Below are 26,143 nucleotides of genomic sequence, written 5' to 3' on the forward strand. Positions count from 1 at the left end.
TTTAATTCAGTGATTCTCAACTTGAAGGATGCGGGAAAGATAGCCTCTTATATACTGGAAAGATTCTAACACAACTCCCTCCCCCTGTCCTTCCTCTCCGCATGCACAATGAAGATTGCTGTCGGAAGCCCAGCCACACCCCTGCCACGCTGGCAGTGCTGAAGTGTGGAAATTCCACCCACGAAGTTTCCCTGATCCTGAGGGAAGATGTGTAGACTCTCATCTCACACAACAGCATCACCCCCCTCCTCTCTAATCATCACTAGAGTTTGTCACCTAGCAACACAGCATCCATGGGGTAGCAACGGCTCACCAATTCATTCATCCCTTTAGCAGACATTGACTGAGCTGCTCCCACGCCTGGGATGAGCAGGGACTCAAAAAAGATTTGTTGCACTAATGAATGAAGATATGGGGATGAATGAGCCCCAAAAGGAGGTCAGACTCTGGAGAAAAACAGATTTATAAAGAATATTTGTAATACAGGCCATAATAGATGTGTTTATGCATATTTTTATTCCAAGGAGGAAGCCACAGTCCTGTATAGGGAAGTCAGAGAAAGAAGAGGGAGTAGTTCAGTTAGGTCTTGAGGGAGGGCAGGAGTTTGTTAGGACAGGAAGACGGAACAGGAGAACCACGTTCCCGGGCAAAGGAACATCACAGGCAAAGGCTCTGAGGTGTGGAACTGCATGGCAGGTCTGAGACCACAGAAGAGTTCAATATCAACAGAGCAGAGGATGTACCAAGATTCCTAAAATCTATATCCACAAAGGTTCAAGCTAGTCCCAACGCTCAGACAACAAGATCAGAGTTCTTTTGAGACAGAAGGTAGACTCGTATCCATGCATGGCCCCCTCTGAGCACAGGGCCTGGACTGCCCTGGTCAGGAGAATGTTTGCAGAATAAAGTTGAAGATGAAACAGAACCTGGAAGGGAAGACAGGAACCATCCACATACCAGGCACAACCAAGATGCTGCCTTGGTGCTTCCCAAATACTTTTTAAATTAATTAATTAATTTATGGTTGCGTTGGGTATTCGTGGCTGCGCGGGCTTTCTCTAGTTGCGGCGAGCAGGGGAAGAGGGGCCCATGGAGCTTGGACTCCGGCGAAGCCATCATGACGGCACTGCACCCCACCCCCATTTCCTCAAAGCGCCCGTTGTTCCTACGCACCCCTAGGCTTCCTGGTGCAAGCACCCAAGACTCTCTACCTAAAGGACTTTCTCAGGGGCACAGGAACATGCTCAGTGAGAATGCGGGAAGTACGGAAGTGCCAGGACGTTAACACTTCCAGGGCAGCCCTGGAAGTTAGTGGATAAATACCATGCTTCCCTAATCCTAACGTAGGACAATCCTGAGGACTTCTCTGCACACCTCCCAGAGGGAGTCTGCGATGGAGCCCTAGTTGCCCACAGTGGTAACCACTCATTAACGCACCCCATATATCAACCACACCCCCTGTACAGCAGCTTCCTTACCGTCCCCGTCTTCCTTTCCCACTACTCTTACTGGGGTTTCATGGAATCATTTTCAGAATAAGCTACCTGCTCTCAACTCCATGCTCCATGGGCCCCTCCTCCAGGCGGGTAGATTCTACAATCCCAGCCCTTGCCCTTGTCCTCCCAGGCCCAGGGGAGGTATCTGTTTCCTGCAGTTACTATCTCAGTGTTACCTGTGTTCCACCCTCACCTTTTCAGTCCTTCAATATCTGTGGAATTAATTTCCTCCATTAATTTCTCCCTGCTAAATCTGCATTTGATGGAATCTAAAACAAGATGTTACCGGAAGTGGCTCCAGGAAGTAAGCTCTCAGAATGGGATTTTGGGATTGGATCACTTTCCAGTCAGATGGCAATGAGGACCCTGTTACTGATGTTGAGTGGGATGGTGATAACCCGAAACATGCTGGGCCAGCACAATGACTAAGACTCTCACCTTTGGTAGATGGGGATGGGGTTCAGGTGGAAGAAGCTGCACTGGTAACTGCAACGACGCTATCGCTTGAAAAACACGAGGGTAATGGATTATTATAAGGATTGTGGGGGGACTTCCCTGGTGGTCCAGTGGTTAGGGACTCTCAGCTCTCACTGCTGAGGGCTCAGGTTCAATCCCTGGTCAGGGAACTAAGATCCCACAAGCTGTGTGGTGCGGCACCCCCCGCCAAAAAAAAAAGGACTGTGGGGCTGGTTGGCTCTTTTAACTGCCGCCCAGAAGGAAGAAAACAATAGGCTCAAGTCGGTCCACTATCAACTCAGAGCACAATGTGAAAGCCAGAAAGTCTCCATAGTGACACCTAAAGAGACCCTAATCTCCTGTAGCCAGAGGAAAAACAGGGCTGAAAATCAGGCCCAAGATTTTATTTATGAGTTACAAAGGAGGCTGAACTCACAGCCCCAGCAAGTCTCCTCTGCTAGGGACTGGAAAGGGAAGGAGTGGGGCTCTGAGGCCTGGATGTGACATTTGAGTAGATGCAGCTGAGAACCTAAAGCACCCAGATTCACCATAACCACCCTGGACAGCAGGACCGGCCCCTCCCCTTCACTGGAGAAATCAGCTTCCCATTACCTGGAGACCATGCAAAGGCTTCATTGGAGGCAGATGTCTTACACGATGATACTTGTCCTCCTTGAGATCTGCCCTTTCCTGCCCTTAAGGATTCTAGGACAAAAACTAGGGTCAAGTTTTCCCCAAAGAGCTTCAGAACCTGGCTAATATTTTCCAGCAGGAACAAGAAGAACATTCCTGGGAATGGATCCTGCTAGTGGTGGACCAGGGAGGGTGGTGCCTGGAATTATAAGGCTGGAATGGGGAGAGTTTATTGATGTGAGGGGAACCCTCTCATGATTCAGGATTTAATATTCTGGCAAGGACTTCTGGAGCCAGTTCTGGTACCCTTTGGAATGGTCCCTTCAAGCCTAGAAACAATGATGTCCTACAGAAAATTAGATGGTAATGCTGGCCTTGCTTTACCAGTGTGAGGAAAAGGTCAAAAGCTGAGAGAGGTAAGCATGTTAGGATGGATTACGTTAAACCAGTGAACCTGACCATGATCTCTAGAAGACACTGTCTTCACTAAAGCAGTATGGAACGTACCAGTGAGAGGTCAACATTGTTGAGAAACTCAATGGTAGCCATTCTCTGTGGGCCAGGGTTTACATAAAAGATGCAGCTGTGTACCTGGGCTCCCTAGTGCCAATATGCATGATAGGATTCTGAAATAGCAGAGGCCAAGTGGTAGCACTTAATCAACAGAGGCAAGACACGCACAATGACCGTAATGGGGAGCAAAATGGGAATGGCAATCAGGTGGCCTTTAACGCAGAGATCTTGAGGTGATTGATGGCTTTGGCAGATGGCTGATGTCAGGCATTACACTGGAAAAGTCTAAATCTCTCACCTATTTAGCAGACATTAGCTGGCTTTTATGCCCAGAACCCATCAAATGAAGGCGAGGCCAAGTCCCCTCAAGAAAGGACCCTGCAATACCACAACAAGTAGTATATACTTATATACTTCTATAGCTTCTCCAAAAGGACTTTTAATCATTTACCAGAGTAACTGTACAATACGGAACAGAGGAATGGCAAGATCTTCTGAGGGCTCTTAGATATGGGTCTGAGCTGACACTGACACAAGGAGACCCAAATACCATCATGGCTCCCTTGTTAGAATGGGGGTATATGGAAGCTGGTGATACCTGGAGTCATGTTCCTCTGGTCATTTCCCAAATCTTTGAGTGAGTAATCAGAATGGATATACTTATTAGCCAGCAGAACCCACACATTTATTCCTTGACTTAGCGAATAAGGACCCTTATGTTTGGAAAAGTCAAGGAGAAGTCCCTGAAACCGTTGGAGTTCTTTCCTTGGCCAACATCATATATCAGAAGCACTCCTGCATCCTAGGTGGAATGGTAGAGATTAGTATCCTGTTTAATTCACTGGTCTAGCCCTTGTAAAAGCCAAATGGATCATGGTAGATGACAGTGGATTATTATAACCAAATGGTAGCCCTAGTCACAGCTGCTGTGTCAGATGTAGCATCTTTAGTGTAATAGAGCAGCAACACAGCCTCTGGCACTTGGTATGCAGCTATTGATCTGGCAAGTGCATTCTTTTCAATGGGCAAGAAGGAGGCTCAAAGCAGACTGCATTCACCTGTGATGGACAGACGGCCACACTCACAGTCTTACCTCAGGGCTACGTTAACTCTTCTGCTTTCTATCATCATATAGTCCTAAAGAATCTTGATCAACTGGACATTGATCTTACGATATACCACATCATCTTTTTTTTATTTTTTGCGGTACGCGGGCCTCTCACTGCTGTGGCCTCTCCCGTTGCGGAGCACAGGCTCCGGATGGGCAGGTTCAGAGGCCATGGCTCACGGGCCCAGCCACTCTGCGGCATGTGGGATCTTCCCGGACCGGGGCACGAACCCGCGTCTCCTGCATCGGCAGGCGGACTCCCAACCACCGCGCCACCAGGGAAGCCCTACCACATCATCTTGAAGTTGCTCGTCTGAGAGGATGTCAGAATGATCTCTAAAAGGCACAGCTGGAGTGTATAGCTGCTATAGTCCTCTGTATGTGGTCTGTAACTGCTCACAAGGTTAATAGTTATTAATTCCTCCTTCCACTACCCACTTTGTTTCTTTTGCCCTCAGCCAGGACTTCATCAAGTTAGGGTTCTCTACCTGGTAGAGTGCCTTAAAACTTCAGGCCTAAAAGCAATTAAAACAAAAAGCAACTTCATGTCTAAATGGTTTTAATTCTCAGTGGTCCTGCTTTTTGGGTTGCTTTAATTTCCCATTAACTCTTGCTACTCGACATGGAAGTAATAAGAGGTGTTACATAGGATCCTCTGGGTTCCAGACACAGTTTTGCAGCCCCCTTTGTAAGTAACAACTTGCTTTGCTAATTGGGGTGAATCATCCCAGCCAGTAGATAACCTCTTTCTTTACCAGTTGGGAAGTGCCAAATGCCCAGATTCCAACTGAATGGAACCATAGCCATGTCCCCTAATATTAGGAAATATTCCTCCTTTGGGAACTAAGACCTCCCATCAAGGTTAAATGTGTGGGAGCAGGAACTGAAAGCAGGTGTAACAGTGAGAGGAGCTGCTCCTGTTCCAGACCTTCAAACAGCACCATGTGTTGACCACATGTGTAAGAAAGCACGTGTAAGACACACTCCCATCCTTTCAGGGTGTTTTTCTCAACTGGCATCAGAACAGAACCTTCAGTAGGTCATTCCACCATTCTTTCAGGCCAGCCGCTTCTAGGTGATGGGGTACATAGTAACATTACTGAGTTCTACACACGCATGCTCACAGCAACAATTCTTTTGCTAAGAAGCCATTCCCGGGTTTCCCTGGTGGCACAGAGGTTAAGAATCCGCCTGCCAATGCAGGGGACACGGGTTCGAGCCCTGGTCCGGGAAGATCCCACATGCCGCGGAGCAACTAAGCCTGTGCGCCACAACTACTGAGCCTGCACTCTGGAGCCCGCGCACCACAACTACTGAGCCCGCATGCCACAACTACTGAAGCCCACGCCTACAGCCTGTGCTCCACAACAAGAGAAGCCACCGCAGTGAGAAGCTGGCGCTCCACAATGAAGAGCAGTCCCCGCTGGCCACAACTAGAGAAAGCCCCATGCGGCAGCAACAAAGACCCAATGCAGCCATAAAAATAAATAATAAATAAATTTATTTTTTTAAAAAAAGAGGGCTTCCCTGGTGGCGCAGTGGTTGAGAGTCCGCCTGCCGATGCAAGGGACACAGTTTCGTGCCCTGGTCTTGGGAAGATCCCACGTGCCGCGGAGCGGCTGGGTCCGTGAGCCATGGCTGCTGAGCCTGTGCGTCCAGAGTCTGTGCTCCGCAACGGGAGACGCCACAGCAGTGAGAGGCTCGCGCACCGAAAAAAAAATAAATAAATAAATAAAGAAGCCATTCCCTTGATTGGATACACTGCTGCGTGAAATACCATGAAAGTGCAAAAGGAATTCCAAAAGACTATGGATGGTGACACTGGGAGAAGCATTGCTGATGGGAAAGGCAAATCCTATGCAGAATGTATGTTTATTCTAAAACTGCTGCCCCCTCCATAATGAAAGGGGTCCAGTATAACCAGCCTACAGGCAGGTGGCTGGCTGGTCCCCCTGGGGATGATGGCATGCAGGGTGGTAGGTCAGTGCTGGTCTCAGCTGTTGGAAGGTTAAACACTCAGGAATGACAGGAGCCAGATCAGCTTGTCGAGGGGATGGCCTTATTAGCTGTACATATTCTCCATCCCTGTCACATGGACCCGCTTGAAACAGGGTGTTGAGGGAAAGAGGCTGACTGACAGCTGCAGAATGTGTCATTTTGTCCACTTGATTATTGACATCTACAGTAGATGTCCCCTGAAGAGCATTCACATAAGACACAGATATGGGGGACTTCCCTGGCGGTCCATTGGTTAAGACTCCATGCTTCCACTGCAGGGGGTGTAGGCTCAAACCTTGGTCAGGGAACTAAGATCCTGTATGCCACGCAGCACGGTCAAGAAACTAAAGAAAAAAAAAAAAAAGGCAGATATAAATATGTCCACACTGTGCCCGTTCGGAGCGTTCCATCCCTATACCTCTTCCCAAGATTCCCTGTTACTCATCTTCCAGTCCTGTTCCTTCAAGTCTCTGTTAGCCACGGCCCGTAAGTCTAATTTCAGGTCATCTGTAAGTCTAGACCATGTGGACAATTAAATATTATGCTTCAAGTTTTGCCCCTTAGGAGGATTTCTCTTCACCATTGTTTTTCAAGAACACTCATGATTGGGGTTGTAATGCTGGTGGGGTGACAGGTGATGGGGAACTTTATAATGGAAGGATCAAGCTGAAAACACCTGACCAGTCACAAAGAGAGACAACCTGGCTTTATGTGATGCATTGGGAAGTTCACATCCATTATAAGGATGCCATCAGCAAAATTCAGAATGTGCGAAATTCTAAAAGACAAATGATCTGGTTTCTTAAAAAATTTTTCAAGGAAGGAGAGGAAATGTTATAGATTAAAAGAGGCTTAGGGCTTCCCTGGTGGCACAGTGGTTGAGAGTCCGCCTGCCGATGCAGAGGACACGGGTTCGTGCCCCGGTCCGGGAAGATCCCACATGCCGCAGAGTGGCTGGGCCCGTGAGCCATGGCCGCTGAGCCTGCGCATCTGGAGCCTGTGCTCTGCAACGGGAGAGGCCACAACAGTGAGAGGCCTGCGTACAGCAAAAAAAAAAAAACCAAAAAACAAACCAGGCATGTATATGAAACAAAATTGCATGTTGATAATCATTGATGTTGGATGATGGGTATGAGTCCATTATATTATTCTACTTTCGTGTAAGCCTTAAATTTTCTATATTAGACGGTTGTTTCGTTTTGTTTTAATGTATCTTGACCTTATGCTCTCTTTGGCCTCATTTCTCTAGTTTCTCTTCATATTGAAATTTCTTCAAAGATTAATCACTCCCTCACTCCTGTTCTCTCAATTCTCTCTGGTTTGGTTTTCAGCTCTGTTGCTCCTTTTGAAATTATTCCTGCCGAGGTCACCAAGGGTGTTACTAAATCCAGTGGTCACTTTTCTATTGTCCTCCTCTTCCTTGACCTCTCCGTGGCATTTTACACTTCTGATCCCTCCCTCTTGCTTGGAACACTTTTCTTCCCTTGACTTCTGCGAGGCCGCTCTCCTGATTTCCCTCCAACTTCAATGGCTACTATCTATACCAATTCCAGTCCCACGATTTTGAATACACTACAGGTTCTCAACTTCCGGATTTAAATCTCTAGCCCTGCTCTCATCCCTAAGAATTCTCTTTCAACACCTTCCTTTGTGGTATCTCCACTTGGATATCTCAATGGCAGCTCAGGTATAACATGGTCAAACTCCATTTTGGTTTCTCCTATAGCTGCTGCTTCCCCAGTCTTCCTTATCACATTTAAAAGCACTGCCATTCATCCAGTTTCCCATCCTTGAAGCCTCTCTCCTTCAAGACCCCTGTCTAATCCATCAGCAAATCTGGTCACTTCTACTTTCAATTAGGGCCCTGAATCACACCTCTTCTCCCCAGCTCCCTGGTTCCTCTCTGCTCAAGCTCTCACCTGGGCAACCTGATATCCCAGAAAGCATTGCCAGGGCTTTCACCCATCATTTCAGTCTTTCCACTCCTTCCACTGTTTAATCTCCTTTATCTTTATGTTCATCTCCACTCCTTAACGTTTTAATCTACTCAATTTTTAAAATGTTTTCTAAACAAACAATGCGCTTTCCATCAGAAGCCGGTATAACTGAAATCTGGCCTGATGTCAAGGATTTGTTTCACAATGACAGGCAGGGGAAGTGGGTGGAGAGTGAGGGACAGACAAAACCAGACGGTCTGTGTTGATCATTGTATTTGAGTGATGCGCACCTGGGGGCTCATTTTACCATCATGACTTTCGTTTATGATAAAAACGAATATGACCGACTTCTCCGTAACTTTATGGACAGGAAGTCTTACCGGGGTCTTCAGGTCAGACCTAGTGGCTGTGATCTCGACCATTTAGTGAGGGCTGACTGTTATTAACTGCTATTAGCGCGGCACTGATCCTTCCCAAGCTCCACCAGGGCAGGGGCCCAGCGCTCTCCGGCGGGCTCACGTCTGCAGCGCCCGCCCCCGCCTCGGTGCCTGCTCCAGGCCGGTGGCCAGGACACCTTGGCGGCAGCGGAGCGAGGACGCCGCTACTTCCAGGCAGAGGCCCCGCACGTGCAGCCTCAGGGACCCCGGGCACCTGCCTCCCCCGCTCCCACCGCGGGCACGCGCCGCGCCGCCCGGGGGGCCGGATGAGGACTGAGAAGGCAGGATGGCTATGGGAGTCAGAAAAGGTTAAGGGTCGACGTCCGGACAGAGCCCTGGGGTGAGGGGGGACGGGCCGAGGGTATCTCAAGTCGAAACCAGAACAAAGGTTGGAAAGAGCAGAGCCCGAGGGCGCGGCGGCCCACCCAGCGCCAGGGCTGGAGGGCGGTTGCGGCCCGCTGCGCCCGGGTCCAGGTGTCGGGGTGTGGCCGGACCGAGCCGGCTGCGGCCGCCCGGGTCACCCTCCTCGGCGGAAGTGCCCCGGGGTACCGGCGGCGCCGGACGAGCCTGGGGGCGGGGCGGGGCGGGGGACTCTGGGCCGCCTGTCCGCGCCGAGCCGCTCGCCGTCGCCTTTGTGTCCGGATCTGGGCGAACGAAACCGTCCCCGGCTTGCTTTCCGGTCCGAGTTCCCTTTTCAGACCCGCTCCCACCCACTCCGCCCAGGCCCTCGGAGGCCGGAGGAGAGACTCGGTCGTTTAAAAGTAGATGTGGCCCCCGCCCGCGCCGCCTGCGGAAGTGGCGCGGTGCCCGAACCTGGCCGGTCCTCCTCCCCGCCTTCCCCGCCTCGAGGCAGCTGTGCGCGGGCCCGGGCCGCACAGCGAGGCGGCGGGGCTGTGCCGTGCGTGGCGGGCCGCGGCGGGAAGGCAGAGGCCGGGTGCCGGCGCGGCTGCGGCGAGGAAACCCCGCAGAGCAGGAGGCCGGGTGCTGGAAGGTCCGCCCCCATTATTCGGGGCCCGAGGGTCGAAGGCACGAGGACGGAGTAGACAGGACGCTGCCCAAGGGGCAGGCAGCGCTTGCACACAGGATCTGTGATGTCAGCAAGCCGCCTCTCTGTGCCTCGGCTTCCCGGTCTGTATAATGGGAATGGCATTTGTGCGGGGTACCTGCGGTGCTGGGCAGATCGCCCCTCGGCCTCCTTGCTCCTGAAGGAGATGCGCGCACAAATCTAGCAAAGGTGCCATAATACGCTTCCACGAGGGACAAACCCAGTTACACAGGTTTTCGCTCCGTCCTTCCATTAAATATTCTGAGGCTTCTGGCACCGGGCCCGTGCTGGGCGGAGGCTGTCGTGATGAAAGCAGGAGGCTGGGCCTGGAGGAGCCAATAGAAGAGACTCTTTCCCTCTGGCCAGGAAGTGGGCCCTGGAAGCCTCCGGAAGCCAGCCTGCCTGCCCTGGGCCCTTCCGTGTACCCGGGCCCAGGGTCTCCAGGTAGTGCCATCCACTTGGAGTACCTGCTCCCTGAACTGGTTTTAGAAAGGCACGTGACCTGAACACGGTTGGTTCTTCTAAATGATGGTAAGATTACTCGGTGTAGACTGTGAGAAGCCAGACCCTGACCCTACAGTAGGCTGAAAGATACTTTTCTGTTGCCACCTCTGCATTATAAAGAGCTCCAAAGGGCCCCCCTTTCCTCCCCAACTTTTCTCAGTCCTGCAGTGCTTAGTGCCTGGTGCCTTCCCTCGGTCGGTACCAACACTGGCTTACTTGGTCTTATCCAGGGCCTGTGCCCAGGCTGTTCAGTAGGTGAATACTGAGTGAATGGAGTCTTCTTTTGTCCCCCCCTGCACGCACCCCACAAGATGTAACTAATTAATAATCCCACCTACCGTTTACTGAGTGTCTGTGCAGTGCGAGGTTCTATGCCAGGTGCTAAGTTCATGCTCTCCTATAAGAGGGGGCATAGACAGGTCACTTGGGCAGCGCAGCCAAGCCCAAGCCGGACGCTGGCGTTGGATGGACTCTGCAGGCAATGGGCTGCCCAGCCTGCTCGGCCAGGCTTGCACAGCTCCAGTGTCAGAGAGGCCCGATGTTCCCAGCGCCAGCACCTGGGCGGTCATTGTGGAAGCTTGCAGGACCATCAGTTCAGCCAGGGTCCACGTCCTACTGATTCTACCCCTAAATGTCCCTGAACTCCATCCAGGTCTCACCATTTGTCCCCAGATCATCCAGAGCACCCTTCCCCTCTGACTGCCAGTTCGCCCTTTTTAATCCATCCCTACCCTACACCTTCTGGAAAAAGCAAATTCCCACCTTAAAACCCCAGGCAGTGGGCTCTTTGCCCTCTGAATAAATCCATACTTTGGGGGACGGCTCAGGAGGCTCTGGCCAGCCCAGGCTCCATAGTTTTAGCCTGTTCTCCAGCCACCCCGCTGCAGGCTTTACGATGCAGCAAAACGGAACACTTCTCACTTCCCTGCCTTGCCTCAGCCGGGCCTTCCCTCTGGGGTTCCACCATCCACACCTGCCTCTCCAGGGAGAGCCCAGTGGTCCGAATGCTGCCAGATCGAAGTCACCTGTTTGCTCTTCTGGTTCCTCTGCAAGGACTGTGAGCTCCTAGAGGGCAGGACTATCATTTCGCACAGACTCCCTAACGTCCAACACGGCGTGTGTTGAGTGAGTCGAATGAATGACACAATAAGTGAATGAAGGGGCTGCATATGAGGCCAGCCTGTCCCCGTGGTCTCCAGTGAGTTTCCCAGACACAGCTCAAGCAAATAACCCTAACCTGGTTACACTCCACCCAACAGACAAGATCAAGGGCAGGTCGAGGTTGGGAGCTATGAATCCAGGAAGCCCCAGGCCTTGCCACAGGGCACTGCTGAAGGCCAAGTAAATCCCATCCCTCCCTCACCTCAGGCCACCCTGTCGATGATCCCAGAAATCTGTCCCGCACCTCAGCTCCGCTGCCTGAGGACACCTCTGGGCTTCCTGTCAGACTTTTCTGCAGAGGACGGGAGGGATGGGATTTGATATTAGCTGACATTTACCGCCTGCCAGGGATTTGCGAAAGGCTTTCTATGTATAATTTCATTTAATCCTCACATTCCCACTGTACAGTTGGGGAAAGTGAAGCACAGAAAAGTTCAGCAACTTGTGAGGATGCAGTTTCAGAAAGTGTCAGGGCTGGGATTTGATCGTAGCTTGTCTCCCTCCACTATGATTTGAATTTAGGATGAACAGTGGGCCTTTCTTGGCTCACTGGCTTGCAGGGGCCATGGGCTACCTGGGGATAAGCTGGTCTTCCTTCCCTCAGTGCGGTTGAGAAGCAGAATCTGAGGGAACCTGCAGAAGTGACCTTGTTACCACAGTAACAGCCCTGTCACTGCAGCTGGGATTTTGCAGGCAGGATATCAGTGGTACCAGCACATGCCCCGCCTGAGAAGTTCAGGCAGCACCAAAGTGGCTGCACCTGTTAGGGTTCCAGGGCGGTGAGTGGGGCAAAGCCACAGAGGTGGGCCCAGGGGTGAGGGGCCCTGCTGTATTGTGTCAGACTGAGGCAACTTCCAAAATATACAACATGCAGGACAGTGCCCATCGTGGAATAATTGCTTTTCTATTCAAAAACCTTCAGTGGCTCCAAATAATCTGCTGTGATTTACCCCTGTGGGATGAATAGGATGTAGACTGGCCATAATGTGTTTTTTCACCATTAAAAACAAACATCTAGGGAGTTCCCTGGCGGCCCAGTGGTTAGGACCTGGCGCTTTCACTGACGTGGGCCGAGGTTCAGTTCTTGGTTGGGGAACTCAGATCCCGCAAGCGTGGCCAAAAAATAAAATAAATAAATAAAAAGCCATCTGGATTCTAGCTCTGCCATTCCTCTCCCATCTGGGCTTCTTTCTCACCCCCGCACCCCATGGATCCAGCACAGACCTGCTTCAATTTTCACCTTGACTGCTGTGATAATTTCTCCATTATTCTCCCACTACAAGCATCCGTTGGCTCAACAAGTATTTCTTAGCTGGAGGCTGTGCTTATAGCTGGGGACTCCAAAGAGTAGGCCCACTCCTGCCTCCTGGAACTGGTGGTCCAGCAGGAAGTGCCTGCAACACCAACCATTGTCAAAACCCAGTGTAAAGATATGGGGAGCTCAGGTGTTCCTGAAATGCTCAGAAGGACAGAGGTGAGCTAGGGGAGGCATGGGGTGAAGGGCAGAGAGATGAGAAGCTTGAGGGCTGGGCAGGGCTGGAGCCCAGAGGGCATCATACACATTACACTGCAGGCAATGGATGCGGGGTCCACTGAGGGCAACAGGGAGAGGCAACAACTTGTCCAGTTTCTTTTTTTTTTTTGGCTGCACCATGTGGTGTGCGGGATCTTACTTCCCTGACTAGGGATCGAACCTGTGCCCCTGCAGTGGAAGCATGGAGTCCTACCACTGGAACACCAGGGAAGTCCCAACTTCGTCCAAGTTCTAACCTGATTACCCCACCATGGGCTCACCAGGATAGCCCTGGGACCCGATAACAATTCCAGCCTTGGTCTCCCTTGTAAAAAGGGGGGACTGGGTGAGATAGTCTTTCAAACCTTTGAACAATTTTAAACCCTAGAGAAAGGTCAGATTTGCACCACAGAAAGTTTTCTCAGGCTGGGGAAAGGCTACGCCAGGCCTCTCTCGCTGCTCCCTAATCCATCCTAGGATACCTGAGGTTACAATAAAGGGCCCACACCCCCTCCCCATTAACTTGGAATGTTGGACTTTTTATTTTTCAAAGTAAATTAGAAGTTTAATATATAATGGAATAGAGCTTTAAAATGTCAAGTCACTGTAACACTAGGGATACTTTAATAGGAGGTAACTGAAAAAAACAATCTTGGAACGTTACAACCACAGTGAAAATGGATGAACTATATCTGCATAGACCAACCAGGAATGAGCTCTAAAATGTAGCTGAATCAAAGAAGGGTTCAGGAGGGCCTGTGGAGTATGAACCCATATGTTTTTTGTTTGTTTGTTTGTTTTGTTTTGTTTTTGGCTGCATTGGGTCTTCGTTGCAGTGCACGGGCTTCTCATTGCGGTGGCTTCTCTTGTTGCAAAGCACGGGCTCTAGGCGTGTGGGCTTCAGTAGTTGTGGCCCGTGGGCTCAGTAGTTGTGGCCCGCGGGCTTAGTTGGTCCGCAGCATGTGGGATCTTCCCGGACCAGGGATCGAACCCTTGTCGCCTGCATTGGCAGGGGGATGAATAACCACTGCACCACCAGGGAAGTCCAATCCCATATGTTAAAGTTCTCATTTTTTTTCCAACTGTAAAATGAGGATATAAAATAGTGGGACCTCACAAGTTAGTTGTGAGGATTTAATGAGGTTATGCTCCTATGACAGGAACAACGCCTGTAACTTGGTAATCACTCAATAGATGTTAGGCATTCTTACTGTTCTTAAAATTATTTTGGAAACCGTTGGAAGTGTGTACTCCACAATCATAACAGTGGTTGGTGACCCAGACATTATAAGCAAGTAAACACTCACACAAACATGTAATTGTTTTTTTTTTAATCTGCATGCTATTTTAGTTCCATTAGAAAAATATTATCTATATAAAATTTGGTCCAGTTTCTTCTCCTTTACCTCTACCGTTCAAACTTAAATGCTTTAATTTTACTCAAGTAAAAGCAGAATCATGTATCTGACATGAGAACTAAATAGTTCACATCATTAAATTAATAGAGTCTAATTGAATTAGGTGTGCTCTTTATTATTTCTCAGGAATAGTAACTCATCTTTCCTACATGCTATTTCCCTTTACTTTTGTTTTTCTGAGTAACTATGTAATGTGTGTCTCTTTTCCCACATCCAGTAATATGAGTGTTATAGAAGTGTAATTTATAACATCAGTAACTAGATTCATCATTAATCTTCAACTCATGTTCAATTCCCCTTATTATATGGTATTTCCATAATAACTTCAGATATTTCAGTCAACTGTACACTTTCCAACAAATACTGTAAAAATTAAGATGTTAATTTTAAAACATTATTAAAATTCCAGACTGAATAACACTGGGCCCACTTAGAGCGATGCTGTCACTAGAGGTCCTTGGACAGCTACTGCTTCAATCTCAACACGGCCTCCTTTGGGCAAAGCAGCAACCTGGTAAGCAGCTCTTGCAGGAAAGCTACTCTGGAAATATTGCTTGTAGATGTCATTGACAGTATTGAAGTCGTTTATGTCAGCCAACAAAACAGTTGTTTTTACCGCATTCATCAAGTCACAGCCTGCTGCTTTCAGAATTTCACCCACGTTTGTAAGAGCTTGTTTAGCCTCTTCTGCCACCCCTCCTGGCACAAGCTCTCCACTTGCAGGATCCATGCCTAGCTGTCCTGAAATGTAAATGGTCCTGTCGACTAACACAGCCTGACTGTAGGGACCAATGGCCGCTGGGGCTTTCGCGGTGCTGATCACCTTTCTGATCAAAGACGACATGGCTAATCCTTTTTCCTTGCCGCCCCTCGAAGACAGCTACCACGTATGCTGCTTCTACTCATGTCTCACGGGTCGCATGTGATTGTTAATTATGATAAACGCAAAGCAGGAAAACGGACCTGAGGGACAAGCGTGGGAGTCAGCAAGCAAAGGGAAGGATACAGGCTTTGGGGTCTCCTCCCCAGACCACGAGAATTCAGTACTCAGGAATTAGGGAAAATGAGACTTCATGCTGAAGGGAGAAAGGTTACTAAAAAGAAGCTGAGAGGGCTTCCCTGGTGGCGCAGTGGTTAAGAATCCGCCTGCCAATGCAGGGGACACGGGTTCGAGCAATGGTCCCGGAAGAGCCCACATGCCGCGGAGCAACTAAGCCCATACACCACAACTACTGAAGCCCCCGAGTGCCCGTGCTCCCCAACAAGAGAAGCCACCGCAATGAGAAGCCCTCGCACCACAACAAAGAGTAGCCCTCGCTCGCCGCAACTAGAGAAAGCCTGTGCGCAGCAACGAAGACCCAAGGCAGCCAGAACTAACTAAAAGAAAATTTAAAAAAATAAAAGTAAAAACACCTGCAATCTACAACTTAGAGATAACAGCTATTAACATTTTGTAGTCTACCAGTGTCAGTATTTAAAAAAAATATGTGTATGTGCCTGTGTATTTTACTAAATTTGGATTATACAATGTATAATCCTTTAGCAACCTGTTTCTATCATATATTGCCATACCAGTAAATAACCGACCAGTGGATACTTTTTAAGTCTTTTACACCCTGGGTGCTGCAGATGCAGAGCTAAGCCTGATTTCCCACCTCCAAGGGAGCCTGCGATCTAAGGGAGTGAGCAAACGCACCCTGTGACTCAGTTTGCCCCTCTCTACAATGGGAGTGCCCTTTCTACCTCCCAGCTGTACAGTTTCAAGGACAGAATATTCACTCTGCTGCCCAGGCCTCCCTTCCAAGGGAGACCTGGACTTGATTCTAGGCAGGGAACAACTGCCAGGATCCATCCCAGTGGCCTCCAGGCCTCTGAAGGACTGCCCCTTGCATAGTAGGCACTTAAATTAATATATTTCCTAGCTCCACTTCAGCGCCCGGGGCCTCATTGAATTATCACTACTTTACTGTCCTTCGCATGTTTCTCTGCGCAGCGTCCCTGCCTTCCAGGCTGCAGCAGGGACTCCTCCGGGGCCCAGACCGCCCCCTCCCCCACCCGTGGCTGCAATGTGGTTTGCAGTCGCCTTTCTAGCTTCCCCGGCAGACCTCGGGCTCCTCAGGCCCCCAGCGCCTGGCAGAAGGTCCCGCCCAGAGGAAGTTCTCATAAATGTGTGTTGACTAAACAGGAAAGAAAAGCCATCGGCGTGCAGGACCAGGAGGGCGTGTGTTCAATCAAACTCCAAACCCCAATACCAACTCCTCAGGGACGCTTTACAAAATGGAGCGCCGAGAAGTTGAGGATTAGTTGGCCGAACTGTTCCCCCCTTTCCTTGGGAGGCGCAGGAGGAAGGATGAAGGGGGAGGGAGGGGTGCTGGTTCTGGGCAGGAGGAAGGGCCCCTTCGTCCAGCCACTGTGCTCCGCTCCGTGAGTCCCTGGGGTTGAGAAAGGGGGCAGGAGGCCCCGGGCGGGTGTCTGGGGCTGGCATCTCCCGTGTGGTAATCGTGATTGCTCCAGAGCCAGCACTCCCCCTCGCCCACACTTCCTCCCAATCTTCCCACCCCTTGGCCCTGGGCCCGCACCCCGGCCTCCCTCCTTGGGGCTTGTTTATCTACCTGGCCAGGTGTGGGATGCTGTGAGGTGTGCTCCTTCCGCCTCGCTCAGCCTGGGGGCCAGGGCTATAGCGTGGGAAGCTGTTTTGTTTCTGCTGTAAACGAGGGACATCACTTCAGATGGTCTCCCCTTTAGTAGAGCTAATGAGTTGCTGGGGAGAGGGAGCCCCCTTGATCAGTTTACAAACCCGGGGGGACACGTTGCCCAGACCTTAGGACCTGAGCTCCTCGCGGCAGGATCCAGACCCACCTCTGTGAGGGTCCCCAGTCGGCTGTACAGGGCCTGGACTTTCAGCGGGGAGGGGTGCCGGAGGCTTGGGAAATATTTGCTGAATGAATGAATGAGTGAACCATGTTAAGTACAGCTGCAGTGACCACAGGGTAAAGTAGAAAAGAGCAAGAATTCCAAAGCCAAGCAGACAGGCCTGGGTTCCAATCCATTCTCTGCCAGGTATAACTGTGTGACTTGGGAGAGCTGTTGTCTAAAAAGTTTTGAGCCCCAGGTTCCTGTAAAACGGAAGCAAAACCATTTTACCTTCTTTATGAGATTTGAGTGGCATCTTTGTAGGGTATGTGGCACATAATAGGCTTAATAAACAGTTACTATTGTTGTTAGTATTGTTCACTAATTCGAGAAATGTGCATCAAGCACCTACTGTGTGCCGGGTGCTTTCTAGGGACTTGGAGTTCACTGAACAAAACACAAGACTCTTCTCCTCACGGGGTTTGCATTCAGGCAGAGGAGAGAGAGACAATAATACAGAGTGAAGTAAGCCAGAAAGAGAAAAACAAGTATCACGTATTAATGCATATATGTGGAATCTATAAAAATAGTACAGATAAACCTGTATCCAGGACAGGAATAAAGACACAGACATAGAGAACAGACACGTGGACACAGGGTGGGAAGGGGAGGGTGGGACGAATTGGGAGATTAGGGTTGAAACATATACACTACCAAGCGTAAAATAGCTAGCTAGTGGGAACATGTTATGAAGCACAGGAAGCTCAGCTCGGTGCTTTGTGTTGACCTAGATGGGTGGGATGGGGGAGTCCAATAGGGAGGGGATATAGGTACACATATAGCTGATTCACTTCATTGTACAGTAGAAACTAACACAACATTGTAAAGCAATTATACGCCAGTGAAAAATTGTTTTTAAAAATACAATTGATTTTTGTAAAACAAAACAACAACAACAACAGCAGCAAATGAGTAAATGAAGCTACATGTTTGAAAATGATAAAAGCCAAGGGGGAAAAAAAGCAGAAAAGTATGGGGAATGAGGAGTGCAAGGGGTGGGGCTGGATTGTCATTTTAAATAGGGTGACAGAGTGGGCCTCATTGAGAAGGTGGCGTTTGAGTGAAGAATTTAGGTGAGGGAGACAGATGTGCCAGTATCTCCAGGAAGAGTATTTGCACAGAAGGCACATGCCCGAGCAAAGCTCCCCAGGTGAACCGTGCCTGGTTTGGCTGGGGGCGGAGTGGCGTGGAGGCAGTGAGCTGGGAGATGACGTCAGAGGTCAGGCGGCCAGATCCCACGGGGTAGTGCGGGCCATGGTGAACTTGGCTTTTACTCCAGTTGGAAAGGGGCCACTGCAGGGTTTTGAGCAGAAGAACAACGTGATCTGACTTACATTTTAAAAGGATAACCTGGGCAGCCAGGTTGAACATAGACTGAACGGGGTGAGGTGTGAGTTTGGGAGAACAGGGGCAGAGGTCCCGGCGGGGCAGTGGTGGCAGTGGTGGCGGTGAGAAGTCGTCGGATTCTGTATCTTGAAAGTGGGGCCAGCTTGGTTTCCTGAGGGTTTGGATCTGGAGTGTAAGAAAGGGAGGAGACCCGGATGACAGCGGTGCTGAGCCTGAACTAGCAGAAGGAATCAGGTGCCACCAACTGAGATGGTCAAGGCTGCAAGTGAACCGGGTTTGGGGAGGAGATCCAGAGTTCAATTTGTATGTATTAAGATCTAGATGCCAGACATGCGCACAAAGATATCTAACAGGCTGCTGATGTGAAACAGTTGTTAGTGCTGCTATGACTATTTTCCTCCGCTTTCACACCCAGTCCTCGTGCCAGCCAGTGAGGACGGCAGGCAGGGGTTATTCCCCCAGCTTGACAGAATGGAAATCCCATAGAGTGTATACCCAACAGAATCGAAAACAGGTATTCAGACAAGTACTGGTACATGAATGCTCACAGCACCACTATTCACAGTCGTCAAAAGGTGCAGATAACTCACATGTCCATCAGTAGATGAACAGATGTGTAAAATGTGGGATACCCATACAATGGGATATTATTCAGGCATAAAAAGGGATGGAGGACTAATACACGCTACAAGGTGGATAAACCTCAAAAACATTATATTAAATGAAAGAAGCCAGTTGCAAAAGACTACATATTATGATTCCATTGATATGAAATATCCGGAATAGTTAAATCTATAGAGACAGAGAGCAGATTAGTAGTTGCCGGGGATTGGGGGAAGGAGGAAATAGGGAATGATTACTTAATGGGCACAGGGTCTCCTTTGGAAGTGATGAAAATGGTTTGGAATTAATAGGGGTGATGGTTGTACAACACTGAAAATGCACTAAATGGCACTGAATTATACGCTTTAAAACGTTTACATTTATGTTATGTGAATTTTATCCCAATGAAAAAGAAAAACCCTCTATGAAGAACCTGATGCCAGGCTTATAGCACCCTGCACCATGCAGTGACTCCCACTGCCATTTTTCCGGAAGCCTGTGAAGGACAATCGCCAGTTCCCCATCTCCCTTCTGAGTAAAGTAGCCCAGTGAAGCAAAGCAATGTATCCCCTGCAAGGTACAGTTTACGGCCATTGGATTTTCCAAACTCCAAACCTGGGAATCTGGTCTGACAAGCATGGGATGCACATCTGAAATCAGCCCTGCCCTGGAAAACCTGTGGCTGGGGGTTGCTGGTGTCCCAGGGAAGCTGTACTTCGGGGTCTGTTCCAGTGGGGAAGGAAGGAGCAGAAGTGGCCAACCCGGCTGCTCAGAGCTGCCCTATTTAACCCTTCAGGGTCAAGGCTCCTGAGCTGGAAGGGACTTTATGGATCATCTATGAGGAAATGGAAACTCCAGAAAGATAAATACCTTTCCCCAAGTACCCCAGCCAGTAGACGGCTGAGCTGAGACTAGGAGGAAGGGAGCCGTCGTGGATATGGTACCCACTCCACGTCCAGGAGCCTCAGGGACATTACCTCAACCACTCTGGCGAACAGCTCTTGGCAGCTCCATCTGCAGATGAGATTCAGGGAGGCTTAGGGACCAGGCTCACATCATGCATCTATTAAGAGGCAGGGCTGGCAGCTGAATAGAGGTCTACCTGACTCCTACAATCTGTAATTTTTGCTAGGCCTTTATCTGTCTTCACATGTGTATCCCCAAAACGGAGGAAACGGATGAATGAACCAAGCTCTTTCCAGTCTCCCACACCTCCATCCAGCTTCACCCTGATCAGAGTTAACAGACGCTCTGGGGCTGTCACATGGTTGCCATGGTAACTGAACTTTTAGAACTTTTAGAAATAGCAGCTGCAGGCAATCCAGGACAAAACCAGCGAACCCTTCTCTTGCTGCACTAGTTAAGGCTTTTCTGTCCAAGCTGACAAAGGTTAACACAAAGCAGCAAAGACGGGAGATTCCTTAACGTACCTTATTGTTCTTGACCATCCTTGTTGACCAAGGACCCTTTGTTTGCCCCACCACTGCCACCTTCACCACACATCCCTGGTTTAAAAAATGGTATCTACTGAGGACATCTCCCTGTAAGCGGTAATGAAATTGTAACCCCGCTCTTTATACATCAACGGTTACAGAGCTACCACCCGAGCTTCACATCAGCAGGAGACAACCACCATCCCCCCCACAGGGTTGATAGCATTTTAGCCCCAAGTCAGAAACTTGACAGTTTTATGAAGTAGTGCATGCCTGTAAGGGTTTGGACTTTTTGAAATATGGAAAATAGCTTCTTGAGTCCATTCAAAACAAAATAAGAAGTGAGAATGAGGAAATAACCACAGCTACAAAGAACCTTAAAAGAGTTGTGATTATTTTGTAAATGAGAACGCCTGAACTAAACGGGTGGTTTTCTAGAAAACCATAAATTACCAAAATCAATCCTTGGAAACCATTAAATTTTAAACAGACCAAATATCACGTAAGAAAATGAAAATGTTATTAAAGAGCTGTTCTCCCATACACAAAGGGGAAAAAAAGTAGCAAGTCCAAACAAGACTTCAGGTGAATTCAACCAAAACTTTAAAGAGTGATGAATAAAAATGCCATTCAAATGGTTCCAAACCCTAGAAATTATAATAAGAAAGCCGCTACATTTATTGAGCCCCCATGTGGCAGATACAGTTCTGAGTGTTGTGTTCATTTAATTCTCACAATAATCCTGTTACGAAGATAAATTATTGTTCTCATTTTAGAGATGAAAAAACTCAGGCAAAAGCAGTAAATAAATAGTTCAGGGTGACACAACTAGTAAGTGGCCGATCCAATTTTTTTTTTTTTTTTTTGCGGTACACGGGCCTCTCCTGTTGTGGCCTCTCCCGTCGCGGAGCACAGGCTCCAGATGGGCAGGCTCAGCGGCCATGGCTCACGGGCCCAGCCGCTCTGCGGCATGTGGGATTTTCCCGGACCGGGGCACGAACCTGTGTTCCCTGCATCAGCAGGCGGACTCCCAACCACTGCGCCACCAGGGAAGCCCTGGCCGATCCAAATTGGAACCTAGTGAGTTTAGTTCCAGAATTCACTTTTTAAATTATTATTTTTAATATCTATTTATTTATGGCTGCGTTGGGTCTTCGTTGCTGCGCGCGGGCTTTCTCGAGTTGCAGCGAGCGGGGCTGCTCTTCATTTCTGCCAGTGGGCTTCTCAATGCGGTGGCTTCTCCTGGTCTGGAGCACAGGCTCTCTCCGCATGGGCTTCAGTTGAATAGTGCTGATCTAGACTGAAACAAATGCTCCCTTCAGCTGCTAAGTCACTGAGCTACAGGGCCTGGAGGACTGGTCCTTCCGTATCCACCAGGACCACTGTGGGAGCCACCCGGCCTCAGCCTTCTGAGGCCCAGGCACGGATGTTCATCCCACCGTGCCTGTTGTCCTCGGTCACTGCCCCAAATATCAGCTCTTTCGGCCGTTTCTTTTCTCCACACTGCTCTGTCATTCCCCTCTTGTTTTAACAACCCTCTGCTCTCAACCTTCTGGAACCTTTTTCCTTGGCTCTTTGGAAAGCTGATTCTTGGGCAAGAAAATCACCTACACCCTCACTCTTCTGCCGGCACAGCCTAGGGTTTACTCTGGTGCCCAGCAGGTAAAGAAAACATGTGAAGTGTGAAGGTCAAGGGGTGAATGCCGGTGCCCGCACTGTGTGGTGAGAACTGGGCAAGCTGGAGAGTTCCTGTGCCCTGATCAATTACAGGCTGACTGTTGGCACGTAAGAATGTGGACCCAATAGGGCCAGACCTTCAGATGGTTCAAGAGAGGCCAGAAACCCTCATATACCCCTGACGGGAATGTATGTAAGTGGTACAGCTCTGCCGAAACCGTTTGGCGGTTCCTTAGAAAGTTAAACATAGTGTTACCATATGACCCAGCAATTCCACTCCTAGGTATATACCCCAGAGAACTGAAAATGGTTCACACAAAAACTTGGACATGAATGTTCTTAGCAGCAACATTATGTCCAAGAAGTGGAAACAACCGGAAAGTCCATCAAGGGATGAATATATGAACATGTGGTCTAGTCATGCAAAGGAATATTGTCCAGCCATAAGGACAAATGAAGGACTGACATGTGCTACAACATGGATGAACCTTGAAAACATGCTGAGTGAAAGAAGCCAGACAGAAAAGGCCACTAACTGTATGATTCCGTTCATATGAAATGTTCAGAATAGGTAAGTCCACAGAGACAGAAAATAGATGAGTGGTTGCTAGGGGCTGGGGGAGAAGGGAGAGTGGGGAGTGAGTGCTAATGGTACAGGCTTTCTTTCAGAGATGATGAAAATGTTCCAGAATTAGATAATGGTGATGATTATACACCTTTACAGATATACTCAAAACCACTGCATTGCACACATCAAAATGGTGAATTTTATAGTATGGGAATGATATCTCAGAAACAAAGAGAAAGAGGCCAGCAATCTGGCTCTTTGTGAGAAACCTGATATTTTTCATATTGACTTAATTTTTGAGCAATCAAAGCAAAGTAAGGTTTGGCCTGTAGGCTACCAGTTCAGAACCTCTGAACAGAAATCACGCTCTGCTGTGAGGTCACCCCTTCCTAGCACCCCTCCCTCGCTCAGCGGTTCCTTTCTCCCTGCTTCCTGGATCCTCTTGCACCCGCCCCAAGGCTTCTTCCAGACCATCGTCCTTTCCTGCCTCCTCTGAAGTCCTTGTCTCTCAGCTGTGCTCATCCACTGACAGCTCACTTTCTATCTTCCTCTCTCCCCCAGTCCCTCCTTTGTTCTTTCTTTTTTTTAATATTTATTTATTTGCCGAGCCGGGTCTTAGTGGCAGCCCGCAGGACCTTTGTTGCCGCGTGAGGGGTCTTTCGTTGCACGTGCGGGATATTTAGTTGCGGTATATGGGCTCTTAGTTGCAGCAGGTGGGATCTAGTTCCCTGACCAGGGATCAGACCCGGGCCCCTGCACTGGGAGCGCAGAGTCTTAGCCACTGAACCACCAGGGAAGTCCCCCTCCTTCGTGTCCACATCTGAGCCCCTCCCTACTTTCCAGCTGTTTGTTCGTTGCTCGAACTTCCTGTTCTTTGACTCCACTCCTGTCCTCACTTCCTTCCCCTCCCTCACCGATTCCACAATTCCCCACCTTGGCCACTCTCTTGACAACATTCTGACTTCTCTCGACCTGCCTCTCTGTTGTACCTGCCTAGAAGCCCCAACTCTGGGTCAGTCTGATTGCCTTTCCTCTCCCGGGGAGCACCTGGGCCCTGAGCTCTGTTGAAGAAAATCACAGCACCACAGAGTCTGGTGCCATCAGTTCATGGACGGTGACCATAACCGGGCCCGCAAGTACCGCACACCAGTGACGCTGCCCTCCCCATCGGCTCACCCTGCCACCCTCCACAGTGGCTATTGAAAACCCTCGCCACTCTCCCCAAACCTCTGACCTCACCTTCTATTCCACACAGAAACTGGAGGCCTTCAGACAGGAACTCTCCCATCATCTGGCCACTGATGCATGGATTTGACAGGTATTTAAGAGGTTAAGTTGATGGAGATTGGCGGTAAGTTGTATAGATGAGGGAGAAGGGAGATCAAAGGAGACGCCCATGGGGAGCTCCCTGGTGGCCTAGTGGTTAGGATTCTGGGCTTTCACCGCAGTGGTCCGGGTTCAACCCCTGGTCAGGGAACTGAGATCCACCAAGCCGTGTGGCACGGCATGGCCAAAAAAAAAAAAAAAGGAGAGAGAGAGATGCCTATGTTTCTTACTGGAGCCTAGATGGATGTGGTGCCGTTTATGACATGGGGAAGACTTCACAGGAAGAGGCAGAGGAAGAAGGACAGACCCTGAACCAGAAAGCAGGAGGGAAATCTGGGGAGTTTGGCATCACAGACGTCAAGGCAGATACCAAAACTGAAGTTACAGAACATGCGATGGGCTGAGAGCAAACCTTTGCCGCATATATAACAGATTCGTCATGGAAAATATAGAGGCTCTTGAAAGAAACAGAAATGACAAACAACCCAATAGAAAAGCGGGCAACTGATATGAAAGGGCGATTTGCAGAAGAAAGGATCCAAATTTTCAGTAAACATATGAAAAGATGTTCGATGTCCCCAGAATTAGAAGAATGTAAATATTATGGGTTGAATTGTGTCCACTCCCCCCGCCCGCAAATATGCTGAAGTCCTAACCTCCAGTACCTCGGAATGTGAACTTATTTGTAAATAAGGTTGTCACAGATATAATTAGTTAAGATGAGGTAATACTGGAGTGGAGTGGGCCCCTAATCCAATATGACTAGTGGCCTCCTTATAAGAAGAGGGCCATGTGACAATCGAGACCCAGGGAGAATGCCCTGTGGGGACAGAGAATCAGAGTGATACACCAAAGACTGACAGGCACCACCAGAAGTTAGGAAGCGGCTAGGAAGAATGGTCCCCTACGTCCCTAGGTTTCAGAGGGAGCACTGCCCTGTTGACGCCTCAATTTCAGACTTCTTGTCTCCTGAACCATGAGACAATACATTTCTGGTTTTTTTTTTAAGCCACACGTCTCCTGAACCATGAGACAATACATTTCTGTTTTTTTTTTTTTTTAAGCCACTAGGTTTCTAGTACCTGGTTACAACAGCCCTAGAAACTAATACAGTAAATTAAAATAACACTGAAATGCTTTCTTATTTTTCCCATCAGCTTGGAAAAACAAAAACAAAAAAGATGATAACATCCAGTGCTGTCAAGGACATGAGACAATTCCCCCCACGACTGCCCACTGGAGTGGAATTTAGTGATGCTTCATGGGAGGGCATTTGGCAGTAAACCGTCAAATAAAAATGAAAAGGCCCATGACCTAGAATTTGGCAATTCCTATTCTTTCTGTCCCTGGAGAAATACACGTGTTCGCAAAAGAGTCGCGTGTAAGAATGTTCTTTGCAGGAATTCCCTGGCTGTCCAGTGGTTAGGACTCCGAGTGCTTTCACTGCTGGGGGCCCAGGTTCAATCTCTGGTGCAGGAACTAAAGTCCCGCAAGCCGTGTGGCCAAAAAAAAAAAAAGTTCTTTGCAGAACTGTTGTAATGGCGCATCCATCCTGTCCATTGGTAGAGAATGCTTACATAAACTTGTCTCTTCTCAGGGAGGATTCGCTGTGAAGTTAATGGAGCTTAAGCTTCAGGGCCCCTCACTTGCAGCAGCCCAGGAGAGAATCTAGCAATTTCTCAATGTAACTTTGTAATATTTTTCTTAAAGAGGTTCCCCGCAAATGCATAAGCTTCAGGACCCAAAAAACTTGAACCTGCCCCATCATACTATATAATGCATGGCAACAGTTAAAAAGAGATGCGGCATGGGCTTCCCTGGTGGCGCAGTGGTTAGGAATCTGCCTGCCAATGCAGCGGACACAGGTTCGATCCCTGGTCCTGGAAGATCCCACATGCCACGGAGCAACTAAGCCCATGCATCACAACTACTGAGCCTGCGTGCCACAACTACTGAAGCCCATGCACCTAGAGCCTGTGCTCCGCAACAAGAGAAGCCACCGCAACGAGAAGCCCGCGCACCACAACAAAGAGTAGCCCCTGCTCGCCACAACTAGA

The 26,143-nt window shown here is 49.2% G+C and overlaps 1 pseudogene; it reads right to left on the reverse strand.

Annotated features, from left to right (window-relative positions):
* Window positions 1–14,121: 14,121 nt before the first annotated feature.
* Window positions 14,122–16,296, reverse strand: LOC115852755 (2-iminobutanoate/2-iminopropanoate deaminase pseudogene; annotated as a pseudogene).
* Between the last annotated feature and the right edge of the window lie 9,847 nt (window positions 16,297–26,143).

This window comes from Globicephala melas, chromosome 10, assembly GCF_963455315.2.
Source record: "Globicephala melas chromosome 10, mGloMel1.2, whole genome shotgun sequence".
In the NCBI taxonomy this organism is placed as follows: Eukaryota; Metazoa; Chordata; class Mammalia; order Artiodactyla; family Delphinidae; genus Globicephala; species Globicephala melas.